This window comes from Castanea sativa, chromosome 10 (assembly GCF_040712315.1).
Source record: "Castanea sativa cultivar Marrone di Chiusa Pesio chromosome 10, ASM4071231v1".
NCBI lineage: Eukaryota > Viridiplantae > Streptophyta > Magnoliopsida > Fagales > Fagaceae > Castanea > Castanea sativa.
The window spans coordinates 32,492,668-32,504,931 of NC_134022.1; positions in this window are offsets into that span (position 1 = coordinate 32,492,668).

Consider the following 12,264-nt stretch of genomic DNA (forward strand, 5'->3'; position numbering starts at 1 on the left):
ATTAGCATTCACAGTGCAAAGCCATGCCATTTGCTCCAGCCTACTTTCGTCTCCTCCCCACAACTGAAAAGAAAAATATGTCAAATTTCGACAAAAATGCCCCCCAGTCACTATAGGCCAAGATTTTTGTCCAAAATAAAAGGTTGGCGTTTTCACTCGAAAACTTTCATATAGCACATTTAGAGCAATCACATCAGTCCGTTTATTTTACACATCCATTTTTACACTAAAAACTTACTTTTTCTATTTTACACGTCCATTTTTACAAGACACTCACATCAGTTCATCTATCATACCACCTCTTTTAATTAAATAATCAATTTTCTAAAATTTTTTATTATTTCTCTTAAACTACCTATACATACGCGCGCATCTCTCTTTCTCTCTCTCTGCCCTTTTTTCTAATTTTTCCCTCTCTCTCTCTCTCTCTCTCTCTCTCTCTCTACCCATCTCTACCCATTTTCCAGATCAACTCTCCCGACAGCTCCAATCCACACTCCGATCCACAGCACCGATCCCAACTTCGATCCACAGCACCGATCCCAACTTCAATCCACAATCCACGAGCTTCAATCCACGAGCTCCGATCTGTGTTTGTGTATCTCTGTTTTTTTTTTTTTTTTGAGCAAGTGTATCTCTGTGTTGATTTTCTGTGTGGATGTGTTTGTGTGTGGGTGTGTTTGTGTGCATCTAAGGAAAAAGAAGAAGATGAGGAGTTGAGTTTTAACTGGGTTTGTTGAGCATAGAAAAGTGAGAGAGAGAAAAAAAAAAAAAAAAAAAAAAAAGGAGCGAACGAAAAATTATAAAATAATGGGATAAACGAGCTACAGTAACCGTGTAAATATACACGGTTACTGTAGCTCGTGGATGAATTTGTACAGTTTTAGACATTTTTACACTCACTGACGTGGGTGTTTTGTTGCTCAAAATATGTAAAATTAGTAGTTATTTCTATTTTAGAATCTTTTATATGAACTGGTGTGAATGCTCTTAGAGGTCCTAAAAACATATGGCAACGCTATTTTGTAGGAAAAAAAAATAGCCAAATTTCGGATGAAATTGCCCCCCCTCTGAGCACCATCATAGGCTCCTGAAAGACAAATTAAATCCTCAATTAAACAAATCTTTCAATATATATTTATTTTGTCTTCTAAAAGAGTCACTTGTGTTAGTTGTCTATTCTTGTCTTAACTCATACCATGAAGTCATTGATAATCTATCATCTATCCCTTGAATTTAAGTTTTTTTACTCTTAGTTCTCTCGTGATATCATGAGATCTGATGCTTTCTTTCATTTATTTATTCTATTTTCAAGCACAACTGCAAACTATTGATAATTTTGTAAGTTTAAAAGGCAAAAGTAGATTGGTCAGGTTCCGGCAAAGAAATTGAAAGGCCATAAAGATGCCAATAACATTATCGCAAGGCATTACGCAAGAAAATTTGGAATAGTATACTGAACTTTAACTCCATGCTTACGACTAATAAGAAAAACAAAAAAAGATAAAGGTAAAGATAATTTTTTGAGAGTGCCCTATGTCATGGTACTTCTTTTTTATTCTTTATGCCATTAGAAATTTTGGTTCAATTTCAATAAATAGTACAACCAGACAAGCTTGAAGGCTTTTGTTTGACTATTTATGGTGTATAATATATAGTATTATAGTCACTAGTCAATACTCCAAATAAACTTGTGGTGCAAAAGCACTAATGTGATCTTAATTATCTCATTGCTGACATAGTGACACCACCTACCTACAAAGCTTCTTCAATTTAATAGCTATTTATCCAAATACATATTTGATTGGCATAGCACGCCGGCCACATGCCAACGATGAAAATGTTTTTGATGGACCTCGTACATATTCCTTGATCACCAAGTTAACACAACCTTCCAATTAAAAAGCACCGTCCCTACCATTAACCTCACTTTGTCTTTGTCTGCAGACCTCGAAGCCACCACGAAATGATTTCAAACCAAAAGGGCCCTCACTAAATTGAAAGCTTTCCTTGCTCCCCAAGTTCATTAAAAAAAATCCTATATAAATATCCCTCTCAAGGCCTCCCAAACCACCAACCAATTGAGTACATATCAATCTATATTTGTAGTCCACAACTTAGACATCTGAGATTTTCTTAAGGCAATGGCAGCTGTGTATGGTCTTGCTGAAATCTACGTGATGAAGAAGCTTCACAAGGAGAAAATGAAAGCAGAGGAAGAGGAAGAAAGAGCCAACATGGATGAGATTGAGTCCGAATAGAAAAAAACAAGTGGTTGTTTCTTCTGGGCTTTCAAGAAAATTCATCAAAGCAATCCTCGAATAATGGATTTTCCTGAAAAAAAAGGTGGAAACTTGGAATTATAATTAAGGTCGATAGCTACATACATTGGCTACTATACTGTGTTGTACAAATTAGCATCGGCGGGTTAAGTTACAGTTAATTAAGTGTAACTTGATTGCATTCTATTTCAGTTTAATTGGCATTTAAAAGTTTTGAATATCAATGTTGAAAAATTCATTTGTATTACAAAACTTGGAGTAAGATTCTTCTGTTATCATGTACAAGATCTATAAATTGTTTTCCATTAAAAGAAATTTTATTAATTAATTCTAAATGATACCAAAATGATATTTATCTCGTTCTCCAATTTCTACATCACAAAATTTGACTTGCCTACCACCTCCAAAAATCAATAGTAAATTGAGGTGGAACAAATTTGTAGTTTAATTGACACCTATTTCATTTTCTAATTTCTACGTCACACTTCAACTCACCTCTCACCCAAAAACAGAATAAGAAAGAAAAAAAAATGGCAGTTATAATTTCAATACATTGTTACATTACAATTAATAAAAATATAGATTAAACATGAATATTTGAAATAAGTGAACTCATGGACAGGGGATGACTTATATTGACCAACCCAAAATATTATTTTTGTCCTAATTTAACGTGTTCCTACCTTCCACAGTAATTCCACATCCTTCCAAATATTCATTATGATCATCCAAATGTGGAGGGATTAATTGATCTTCAATCACTACAAGGAACATATATGATCATAATCTTCCTTTTGTTGACGGGATTTTGTATATAATTACTTGTGTTAATTTGTTTAGCTAATCTCATTCTTGATATAAGTGGTGAATTTTAAATAATGCATTTTAGATAAAATAATTTGTTGTGTGACTTACCAAATGACAAATTTTGTTTTCTTATAAAAAAAAAAAATTTTATATGAAAAATACGGGTTTCCTCTTCCTCTTTTGCAACACTAGATTATATCGTAAAAACAAAACTATCCCTTATAAGATTAATATCTTCGAGTATACAACTATACAAGCGACCTCAAGGGAACAAACTCTATTCGAATTCAGCAAATTCACCGGTTCAACAAAATTACATTCAACATACAACTTTGAATAAACTGATACTTTGACAAAAGAGCAAGGCCATTTTCATCACCAAAGCAGCAGTACAGATGGGATTCCAAACCAGTAAAAACGCCAAACAGCGCCATCTTGATTTTTTAGAGCGTCAATGTGATGTGGGGAAGATGTTTGGATATCTAAATCCACACTATTTGCCCAAAGAAGGGTCAAACCACCACCCAACCCAAGTCTAGGAACTGCAGAACCAGCTGTAAAGTTAAAAATTTTGAACTTCAAATTAATTCTCTTTAACTTTTTATTTTTGGCCCTTCATATATGATTATGTTTTGATATGGGCCTTTTATGTTTCAAAATTTTCACTTTGACTCTCCATGTTTGATTCAGTGATAAAATAGTGGTAATTTTGAAATATTATTTGAAAAATGTTTATCTAACTTTTTGTTGAAAACATTCTAACTAATGCTTTATTTGTTTCGACGTAAAATATTTGTAGAGGTAATATATTTGCAAAAAAATATTTTCATTTTACATTATTAGGCATGTAAGAAAATGCTGTGTAAAATCTTTTATAGTGGTTGGCACAACATAAAATGGAAAAATATATATATATATATATATTAAAAAATTAAAACATTTTTTTTATTAACTTCCAAAAAATGTATAGAGACGGATGAAGGAGCATTAGAGCCAGTAAAAAATACTGCTCTTTACTTAATTTTGAACTAACTTTCTTATCTATAAAAGATTTTACTCACTTTACAGCAAACAAATTCCTTTACTTTCTAAAGTGAAGCTGATGTCAATTTCTTATTCAAAAAGCTGAGCAAGTAACAATCTGGGATTAGATTGTCTTCAGAATATCCTGGAGTGCCCCACGCCATAAATAGAAGCATCACCAAGGAATATGACACCCATAGCAGCTGCAATGACTGTTGAGCATTGACAGTGGCTTAAAGCCTAGTGATTGATACATACACAGGCCCCTCCAAGTGCAAGCACCATGTGTAGCTCGTCAAAATTTTAAAGAACAGAAATATATTTTGGTATTGTGCCCAATGGAAGCCTAAGATGTTCCTATTCAGCTAGTTCACACAATTTGAAGTCTCTAGCTCTGTATATAAGCCAACATTTGCCGGATATTGTGTAGTGTCCAGAAATTACAATCAATATACTTCCCAAATGCATTACTCACTAAGTTTATGGAGGTTGATATAAATAATTAAATATGAATCAAAAGCCTGGTTTCCTTAATTATTATCTTCTTCGATTTTAACTAAGCTTGGGCTATTTGGAACGCAAGAAACAGCTTCAATTTTGAACAAGTTCAGGTGCATCCAAGGGATGATTATACAGGGCGCTAGTGGATTATTGGAAGACTACCAAAGCATGATGGCAGCACAAGTCAAATTTGATAGCTAGAGGATAGTTGTTGTCTGGCCTCAATTTCTTCTCTCTTTTCTTTAGGTCCCAAAAAAAGACATGTTATATATATCACAAAGAAACACTGAAAAAAAAATGCAAAACAAGACAGGACAACATCAATCCAAAGAAAAAGAAAAGGAAATCATAAACTAGTATACAATAATTTCATCACACAAATATCATAATGCTACGCAAGGACGGACTAGGTGGGGGCCCAGCCCCCCTAGTCCAATTTTTTTTTTTTTTATATAGTTATATTATATTTCATTTTTGTAATTGGACCTTCCTTCTAAAACTTTAGGATATTTCTCCTCAATAAGTCTAACTAGCCAATTTCTCAACAAAAAAAAAAAAAAAATCTAACTAGCCTCACCCAAATAGCAACTATCCAACCCAAAAACTTAACAAAAATAATAAAAACATTCACAATGGCGATTGTAATTTAGCAAAAAAAAAAACTTTTTACCACCAAAGAACCAAAAGATCATGTGTTATTGGAAAAGTTAAAACTAAATTTTTTACAACTATAGTAAATTGGAATAAATACCAATTGATTGTAGCAAATTGTTAAAAATAAAATACAATATTTTATCAGAATTCTATCTCTTCCTTCAATTAAAAAACTCAAATTTTCTCGCTTTCTTTATTATTTAATGAGTGGTTTTTATTATTTTAAATGAAGTGATAAAAAAAAATAGAACATTTGATATTGGGTGTTAAGCAAAGTGAGGTAGTAAAATTTAAAAAAAAAAATAAAAAAGTAGTTTTTTGAGGTACTAAAAGCTAAAATTTTTAGCACCACCACTGTAAATATTCTAACTCTAACAAAAAAAAAATCTTAATCAGCCTAGTATTAAAAAGAAACATTATTTTGTTTTTGTTTTTGTCTTTGTTGATAAATGATTGCATTTTAATGTATTTAGAAACAATGATTTTGAATATTTATAATTTTTCGATACTATATGGATGCTTATTTGGAGTTTTTTTTTTCTTTATACTCCGACCTCCGCTAGCTTAAAATCCTGGATCTGCCCCTGATGCCATGCATAAATAAACCCCCCCTAAAATTAAAAAAATAAAAAACCCATATCTAAAAATCATAAACCCTAACTCATATCAAACAACCAATGTCAAAATCATCAAAGAAATAAATAAATCTCAAACAACCAAATCAACACCAAAACACCCATATGAAAAAGGATTAAAAAAAAAATCAAACATGTGTAAAATTATGATTCATAAAAATAAAAATAAATAATAAATAAAAAACCTAAAACTTTGAGGTGTTTTTCTAGCAAGGAGTAGAAATCGAATCTAAGAAAAACTAGAGAAAGGTTAGAGATGAAGAAAAACGAAAAGAAAGGGAAAAATCCAATCTAAAAAGACAAAAAAGTACTTGGGTTTCGCTGGCAGAAGGTGGAGCTTACTAGTGGTGCCTAAGACCTTGGAGCTTGTGATGGGTGTTAGTGAGGGATCGAAGGTGGTTGCGTTTTTTGGAGAGAAAGTTGAGAGAGAGAGAGTTTAAGAGTGAAAGTGACTGTAGGAGTGAGGGAATAATAAGTATCAGGGTGTGAGGGAGAGAGCAAATGTAAAATGTTTTACCAAAATTTAGGTTGATTTAGTTGACTGAAAATATTTTATTACAAAACAAACACCATAAAATAGGAAAATATTTTTTTGAAAATATTTTACATCGAAACAAACGGAACATAAAATGTAAAATTAAACTAAATAAGTAAGTGACTTACGTGAGACCCACAAAATAAGTAAAAGTTAAATAAAATAAATATGTAATTTATGTGAAACCCATAAATAATCAGAAAAATAAACAATAAGCTGGTTTATAAGCTCATCCCAAAAGGGCACAACAAAATTAATCATTAGCCAATTAATTTGCTTCCCTAGTCAAATCAAAATGGCTTTTAGAATGATATTTTCAATTTTGGTTGGAATTTACAAAGGCATTCCTTAAGTATGCAAACGTATGATACAATATTGCAAATAAAATGTGTTTAATCGCTTTAATGTGTTCATTTGGCGACATTTTTTTTCCATTTAATTCTTAGCTTATTTATTTATTCACAACTTTTTTTTTAACCGAATTATATATAATATAAATTTTTAACACCTTAATTTATTTAGATATAAACATATTTTAACCAACTTTGAGCAAGAAGCTAAAATAATTTGGTGAGTATGATTTTTGCTAGATTCAGTCAAACTTGAAAAACGTGTGGAATAGGGATACATGTCAATCAATTCAACTCGCAGGTCGCAGCCCTGTAGATGCCACCAACTTTCACTGATGGATCAATGTAGATGGAGGAATAGTTGTGAGTGGAAAAGAAATTTCTGGCTGGCTGTATTCAGTATTCATAAATACCTTTGGCAATTTCCTGAAAAGAGTTTCATGGCAAGTTAGGAAGAATGAAGAGGCTTTAAACATGAGTTTTTAATTTTTAATCTAAATATTAAAATCTGATAATGATAGTAATTAATAATAGGGATCTATTATGACTGTATTTGTATATAATTTTTTTTCTATTTTCTTAGAACAAGGGAATTATTAATTCTATCATTTATTTAGTATTTATTATGATTGTATTTGTAATTGTATATGTGTTTATCTGTTCTATTATTTTTTAAATTATGAGGAGGTTAGATTCTAATGGAGAAGTTAAACATAAATTAGAATTTAAAATCAATTAAAAAGTTCATATAAAAATAGTGATGGTGTAAAATTGTGATGAATTAAAAGCTTATGTGACATAATATGTAGGTAAAACTTAAAAAAAAAAAAAAACTAAATTCAAAATGCTTTAGTTTTATATATTATAGAATACATTATAGAAGATAGATGAGAGTGAGATGATCGGGGTCCCTAGTCTCTTGTTGCATTTGTATTCTTTTTATTTATTTATAATTTGATAGTTATAATAGTAAGATTTGAACTCCATATATTTCGGAACTTAGAAATATGTTTATTATGAAATATAAATTATGGGTAAATTTTAAATAAACAAAAAAATCACTTCTAACATTTAGGCTAATATTAAGTACTACTAAAACTTTTCAAAAATTTCAAATTTGCTACTTAATAACAAGTGACATTTTAACACTATTTAAAAGTTAAAAGACGATCACAATGTGAAATGTTGAATGATGGTTTTTAGGCAAGACAATAGTGTAGGACCCAAAAGACTCTTAATCTTTTGTAACATCAAATCACATGTTGATGCACAACTAGTGTTCATGACCCATTTCTCTTTTTGTTCATTTGTTAATATGCCTTTTCACTTTACTGATTTATTTACCATTGTTATCGCTAACCCAACCACAAATCATGTTAACATAAAAGTCACTCCTAAATGCACGTGTAACCCCAATGGTAGCACGTGATATCAAAGCTTATCACGTGATAAAGGGGATGGAAAGCTTAGCTGTGATTGAATGTGAGCTTAGTCTATTATTTTTGCCTAATCTGACTAGATTTTTCAAACAGTGCACCAATGGTAAAACCCATGTGAATGGTGCCCATTAAAGGCCATTGAAGGTGACCCCACGAATCACGATACCAATTCCATGCCCAAATTAATAGCATTCTATCATTTGGACCAGTTTTAGTCATATAAAATGCAAGAAAGACTAGCTCCATTAATGAGTCCTCGGCACTAGCAGCACCAAATTCTCTTTTTGCTTGCTACAGTGTCCTTTGCTTTAGACTATTTATACTGAGGCAGGCAAAATCTAACCAAGCCCATGCGCCGCCTTCTTTCTCTAAATATAAATGGTAATGGGCCGGGTTTAGGCCATGTTTTTTAATACCTGGACTCGACTTGTGGGCCTAGACTCGCAGCCCAAACCCGGTCTGTTTATTAAACGGATTTTTTCCAGGCCCAGGCCTGCTCCGCGGGCTCCATTTAGGCCAACCAGATTTGGGCCACCCAAATCATGGCCCAACCGGAAAAAAATAATAATAATAATTTGAAGCTCAAATTCATTTTTGCCTAGATTCAAGCCCTATAACGTGTAGGTTCAAGCCCATATAACGTGACCCAAATGCTAAATCAATCCAAATCATAGATTATTAATCATAAATCACCTGTTAATTATAAATTTATAAATCACATAACTAAGATAATCATTTAATCATCAATAAATAAATCATAGCTAAAATCACATGCTAAACATAAAAATAAAATAAATCCAACAAGTCCAAGAAATTATAAAGCTACAAAATAAATCCCACAAGTTTAAAATAATTACAATCCAACAAGCCTAAGAAAATAAAAAGGCTACTAAATAAATACAAAAAGTCTAATTCTCCACAACTGTGATACCAGATTTTTTTGAGTCTCCCATCTCCGTTTTAGGCACTATATTCACAACAAACAGAAGAAAACAATAAATTGGGAATGTAAAATTTAATGAGAGAGCGTATGTGTAGTTATAATGCTTCTAATTCAACAATTAAGCAACAATGCAATTCAAAACAAGTCAACACAAAGCATTCCCATGCCTATGAACTTCTACAATAACCAAAAAAAAATGTTTATACTATATAAAGTTTATGATTCTTCATTGAATATGAAGCATGAGAAGTTCTTTGATAAGAACAAATAAAATTTGGGCCTTCTTCAATCTAGCACATCTGCATTACATCTTTATAAGGGCAGGGAGGATATTCTACTTCATAAATACTTATTCCACACTTCTCTTTTTCCTTTGGTTGGTAGATTTGGTTTTTTCATAAGTAGCAATACCTATGAACTTCTACTACTGCTACTACAAACAAATGATCACTTCAATATTAGTACAATACATGCTTCTCTTATATATGATGAAGACCAATATAAGCCATAAAGATAAACTTGTTTGTTAAGTTCCAACTTTTTTTTTCCTGAAACTGAAGTAAGCCATGGAATTCAACTTATTTCTTAAGTTCCCAAATCTAATTTTGCACAGTTTTCTCAATGCACTAATTGGACATATAACATTTGACACATCGTTAATCTAAAGCAATCCAGAACTGCAATGAAATGTAACTAGGTTTCTAAAAAAAAAAAAACAACTTACTAATTGAGGTTCTAAAATTATAGATATAACAAACAATCGAAGCATAAACTCGACGCATCTCGACTATGACTTGTTTGGCTTCAAACAGGAAATCGAATTTCAGCAAAATGTACAGCAAATCGGGCTGTGAAAAAGGAAGATAATCAAATTATGGACAGTATGTAATAATCATTGCACAATTCATTATCTTTTCAAAGACATCAACATCTAAATTAAAGAAACACAAAGTTTACTAGGGGGGAAAAAGTTGCAGAAAAAGTGAAAAATTTGTCACCAATTTTAACGACTCTGTGCTCATATTGAATTAAAATGCAAATAGTTTGTGTGTATGTATGAGAGATGAAAAGTCTTGAAACATCGAACCAAATAAAACAAAATTTTAATATTTAATTTGTTTTTATCTCTGATATGGCACTTGAAAAATATTTTAATTTTCTTTGCATAAAATACGCCACTTTGTAGGACCTCATGTTAAATATATATATATATATATATATATATATATATATATATATATATATATATATATATATATATATATTGATATTGATTGATTGATTAGGAGTAATTGTTAGGATCATTGTTAATTATTAAACTGTCATCCTTTTTTTTTTCTTTTTTCTTTTTGAGAATCAATTATTACACTATTATCAAAACTATATTTTCTTTTACATTTGTTGTTGTTAAGGATACTTTATGAAGGAAAATAACTAGAAAAGGGGAGGACAGGGCTCATAAGTTTACTCCAAGCTCATCCCGAAAGAGTATTTCACTAGTTTGATTGAACTCCAAGATCATTTAATTTAAGTAATATTTCCTCTTATTATCTGTATCTTCTATACTATTATTTAAGGGATCATTTAATTTAAGCCATAGAAACAAAACTCCTAAATTTTAGGAATATCTTTTAAAAAATTATTTTTTCCCACAAGTATGGCTTATCTACAATACTTTTTAAATTGAAATCTCTTTTTGTTTTATTAAGAAACGGTCACATCACTCACTAATTAAAATAAGAGATGAAGATTAAAACTCATTACTACGTGCTATTGTATATTTAAAATAACAGGAGATATTCAATTTAAAAAGTACCGGAGGTAAGCCAAACCATTTTTCCACCAAATTTCTCCATATCCCATGATATTAGACACCACATTTCCTTATACTTTCTCACTTTTTTTTTTTCTTTTTTTTTTTAGATTATATCAACTTGAGTTTATATTTTTTAAAGTTGAACACATGCAAAAAAGAAAAAGGTGAGAGAAAAATAAAAAAGGAGAGAGATTTTATGATTAATAAAAACTATTAACCTTTACCCAAAAAAAAATAGAAGAGCTTCTGAGTACACGCTCATTTCTACCGCATCAGAGAGAGAGAGAGCATCACTGAGAGACAAAGATCGGCATTCTAAAAATTGGTTAGAGAGTCGCTTGGATGGCCCAAGCCAGCTGAGATCAACGCTCACTGTGCAAAACCACGCCATTCGCTCCACCCCGCTTTCGTCCCCTCCCCACTGCTGAAAAGAAAAGTCAATCAAATTTCAGACGAAAATGCCCTAACCACTACAAGCCAATATTTTCATCCAAAATAAAAGGTCGGTATTTTCCCTCGAAAACTTGCACATAGCATATTTAGAGGTCCTAAAAACATATGGCAACGTAGTTTTGTGGAAAAAAAAATCAGTCAAATTTTGAATGAAATTGCTCTCCTCACGCGTGTGCTCAGAGGCAAGTAGAGATTAATAATGTAGTATGAAGTAATAATTTTTTTTTTTTAAATCCTAGATAAAATTTTATATGGTAAATGTGGGGACCCAAGGACCAAGGGTGAAGACCCGAGGACCAAAGATGAAGCTTAAAGAATAAAGGAGATGGTAATTAGGATGAAAGTCAAGGACCCAAGGACCCGAGGATGTAAAGGTGTGATTGCCTGGAGAAGTACAAGGGGTAAATTGGTGATACATGGCAGAGAAAGTGAAAATATCAGGTTTAAGGGTAGGTAGCTGTGAATGCCGCATTGAATGCTCTGCACCAAGTTTTCTGGCCGCATTAAATAAGGAACATCAGCTTTATCAGTTGCATTGATGTGGAGGTGACCTGAACAGTGCAAATCATAGTTAAGAAACTTCTTTCCATTACCTCCTACAAGAAAATGTACAAGTGTCAACAAAAGAATATAGTAAGGTGAGAGATGAAGGGTCAAGATAACAAAGGCAAGGGGTATAAATAGGGATGAAGGTGGCAAGGAATGTGGACAGTTTTTCTTTTGGTGGAGAAGATAGAGAGAGTAGGGAGAAACATAGAGAAAATAGTGACAATTGAGTGTAAGAAGTCCTTCCTCGGGAAAAATCCGAGGACTAGTATTGTTTGTT